Source organism: Solanum stenotomum, chromosome 11, assembly GCF_019186545.1.
Source record: "Solanum stenotomum isolate F172 chromosome 11, ASM1918654v1, whole genome shotgun sequence".
Lineage (NCBI taxonomy): Eukaryota > Viridiplantae > Streptophyta > Magnoliopsida > Solanales > Solanaceae > Solanum > Solanum stenotomum.
In genome coordinates, this window is record NC_064292.1 from 28,269,056 (window position 1) to 28,273,419 (window position 4,364).

Below are 4,364 nucleotides of genomic sequence, written 5' to 3' on the forward strand. Positions count from 1 at the left end.
CCTCTATGTGATTGGAAGAAGCCTTCAATGTTTCCTTAAATGAGGAGGGAAAACTTCACACTTGAAATGCAGTTATTAATCCAACCAATCAACTTTCTACGAAATCCTTGTCCTTTAGATTTTTTAGAAGGAAATTCCAATTTATATGATCATAGGCTTTCTCAATTTCTAGCTTGCATAGAATCCTAGGTTTCTTCTGGTTTACGCTGGATTTGACCAATTCATTAACCAACAATGTTGCATCTATTATTTGCCTACATCTCAAAAAAGCCATTTGGTTTTCATCAACAAATTTCACTATTAGTGTCTTCATTCTCTCGGTTAGCAACTTGGAGATTATTTTATAGACTACTCCTACCAAACTGATAGGTCTGAAGTTGTTTATCTCAATTGCATCAGGTTTCTTTGGGATTAAAACTATGAATGTAACATTAAATGATTTCTCAAACACACTCCTCTAATGGAAATTATGTGTACTCAACATTCAGTCCTCTTTCAAATTATCCCAACATTTCTTATAAATATCCATAGTGAAGTCATCAGGGTCAGGTTCATTGTCCCCATCACACTGGTTGATGATCAGTAGCACTTCCACTTCTATAAATGGTCTTTGTAACCATTCATTTTCTTCTATAGAGACCATTGGACATCCTACAAATAAAAAGGGGGTCTCTAGGATTGAAGTTTTTGAGTAGTGTCTGGCATTTAATAAAGCAGCCTCGGCTCGCCTTGTGCTACATTTAGGAAAAAAAATTAATAAATAGAAAGTAATAGAAAGTAGAATTCCTGAGCCTGACAGAAAGTAATTTGTTGTTTTATGTAGGCAAGTCTTCAAATCCCACAATGTTAAGGGTTGAGCCGTCAACTACCATTACTTGAGAGAGTGCTTTGTGTGATCAAAAGGTAGAAAATATATTAGGATTACGTGTTATGTAATTTGTAGTACATGAATCAATCACCCAGTTATTCAAAGAGGAGATCGAATATGCTTTTCTCGAATCAACAAGGGTAGTAACTAAAGTGAATTCTTTAAGTGATTCTGAATAGTAAGAGGACTGTGCAAACTCATCTGCCGAAACCGAAATTGTCCTACCCTCATCATTTATATATATATTTTCTCCTTTCTAGTTGTTTGAGTTATAGTTTCCAACTCCAAAAACCCAAAATTTCAATTTAGGAGAAACAAACAAACACAAATAATACCAACAGATACAATCCAATACTGAAAAGGCAATTTGTTATTATCAAGACATGCAAAATTTTATGGGATTAAGTCCATAAAAAAATTGAACAATGTTATAAATTGAAGACATATTGAACCAAGTCAATATTTTGGGTTAATAAAGATGGATTACTTATTTAAGTCAAGATTGCTAGACTTATATCAAATATAACTACATTGGACTAGGTTGGGGTTCTACAAAATGGTCCAACCATATGTTTTAAGCGCAAGGGTCTATTAGGATTACTCGAAGGCTACCTTAAAACAGAAGCTTTTATGAAGACCATATACATCTATGACATATATGAAGATGTACTCTATCCACCTAGAAATATAATAATATATGAGATGTTTAGAAGCACACCAATGTGATCATTGAGAAATAAGAAATTTTGCAATTCCAATTTAGTGAAACTGTAAGTCGTGCAATCAAATAAAAGAAATGATATACACATCAATTTGAATTATTAATGTCGTCCTCAAGAACTGTACTGGACACTGACCCGTATTCCTGTTATTTCCAAGAAGCCCCTTTTCGCCATTCTACATCTATAAAAAATGATATAAACATGAATTCAAATTATTAATTCTAGTTTTGCATTTCAGGATAATTAGGTAATGTGGCATATCTAGAGTAGATGACACTGATATCTTCAATTAATACATTACAATAATCCTTAATATCATCAGTCGATTTCCCAGGAAGTGCTTTTGCCATTTCCTCCAATAGATTATTGTTATCCTTGTTGATAGTAAGAGTATTCTCAAAGATTTAATTCTTCTCCTTAGTCTAGAAGAAGTTGTTGCATGTTCGATCAATGTTCAACTTCTTTTAGATCTACAAGGAAAGCTCAAACATGAAAAAGGTAAGATCTTCAAAAGGATTCAGAAAACGGATGAGTGTCAATATATGACCAGTCGCTATCACTAATATCGGACATCTAAAATAAGATTTTTTGGAACCCTTGAAACTTAGAAATCAGAACAATCGCAGCAAGACACATTTTTTTAAATTTCCACGCTTTTTTACATTTCAGTTCAGATACGTTGCTCGACTTGCGCCTTTGCACGCTCGACCGCTCCCCCATCCCGCCTGGCCCATTCTAGCGGGGAATAACCTCAATCCGTAGAAGCTGCATCCTCAAGGGCTGAGTGATTATGCCAGTGATCAAGATATCAACCACATAAATAGGTAGTAAAATGGTTATGGACCCACGATGACGAAAGGTAAGTGATGCATCGGACTTAGAAAATCTTAGGCCAAACTAAATGTTGATCAGTGAAGACAAGAAAGCTTTTAAGTGTAGACGACTACTTGTACTTGAAATTCCATTCCTTTATCCGGTGGGAGGGTTTAGAGCCAGTTAAGCCAATAGCATATCTAGCAAAAGCTTCAGTAACACCAGCTACATCAGTAGATCATTGATTAGCATACCTCCTCTGAATAGTCTACGTGGACCCTAGTTTCTATTACTATTAATTCGAATTAATCCAGTAATGCATACAGCCTTTACTCTCTTAAAGAGCAGGAGGTTTAGCGTCAACTCATTCAATGAATGTTCTTTCATTCACCACACGGATGAATCCTACTCTGTATTTTCCAGCGGACAGTCATTTGTCTAAAGAGAATAGACGTATAGCAGCTCTCTCTCATAACAGAATGAAAGCAAGCAAGAACGAAATGAGCGCTTACCCTATCGACCGAAGCTACTATCCTAAAATCAGAAACTCCTAAATTAAAGAACTACAGGAAAGGTAATATACTGAGCTAGCCTCCCGTTATGCACCAATGTTTGAAGAGGACCGTTAACCTTTACCAAAAGAAAGAAGAGCTATTGGTCAGTTTCCTATAGTTGACCGATAGAGCTCGACCGATTGAGACAGGGCAGATGCGACCGATGGAAGGGATCTAATTTGAAGAAGGAAGTCATTTGTGGACTGATTCCGACCCTTTACCAGAAGACAAGAGATTCGCGGTATGGCTTCAGAAGAGGTATTCATTATACAGATATCGTTTAACGAATTGCCCGATTGCCGATTCACTGCGCCTACCTATCTTCAATCACCCAGGAATGTTCACTTGGCCGCCTACCAATGATGCCTTTCACTTTCAGACAGTTCCTCGCGCATGAAAGGACTTCACTTATAAAGTCAAGATAAGAAAGGATGGTCTACGATCAGGGAATGCCTTTTTTGTTAAAGAGAATTGGCCGCAGAGAGAGCGCCTATCTCTCATAAGAGAAGGAGAGCCACTTTTTTTTAGAGTATATTAATGAGTAGGACTTAAATTCCAAGCGCTCCTAGCTCAGAAACCACACACAGACAAACACATGGAGGCCCATAAAACCCAACAATAATAGACTAACAAATATACGTGACATACACTTCCTGTGTGAAGTTTTCATCTTAATGAATCAAAGCTCTTTGTAAAATGCTACTTTTCTTTCTGCAACAAGTAAGAGTACTTTTTCTTATCATACACCCTTATGAATGAATGAATCAAAAAAATTAGACTCCTAAACTGGCCCCCCTCCTCTGTTTCTTCAAAGACAGAGGTACACATCACAGGAAAAAACCCCAAAAACAGAAAGAGAAAGAAGTAAGTCAAAAAATAGGAAATACTGCTAGATGGCTACCAGATTAGCAGCAAAGTACGCTTTTAGTTCCTTTTGGCACAACAAAACAAGGTAGTAATACGGGAGAAGGTGGTCCAGTAATCTTCTCCAGCAGGGTGGCCATAGTGAGATAGAGTGGTGAAACTGGGTTCCGAATAAAAAAAAACAGAGCGAGCGGGGAAGGCAAAAGCTATGACATTGGAATCCGCTTCAAGGTAAGCCCCACTCCACTGAATTGGAGAATTCCAGAACACGTATCAGAGAGTGCTCCAATGGCAGTGGGGCACAATTGAGATAATTTCGACGATTAGAAAAGAAAAAGAAGAAGGTTAGTGTTCAATGAGCTCGAGATAGCTGCCTGATGAGAGGAAGGGACGCCGGGTACAGTCTTTCTTTGGTTCCAGCCCCCCGGTTACACCAAAGCACACCAGTCAACACTGTACTATAGCGCTTACACCTGTGAGTTGGCAAAATAATATCGTATGTTAATAAAAGACCTGAGTTGGCGAAATAATAAAAAAAAAAAA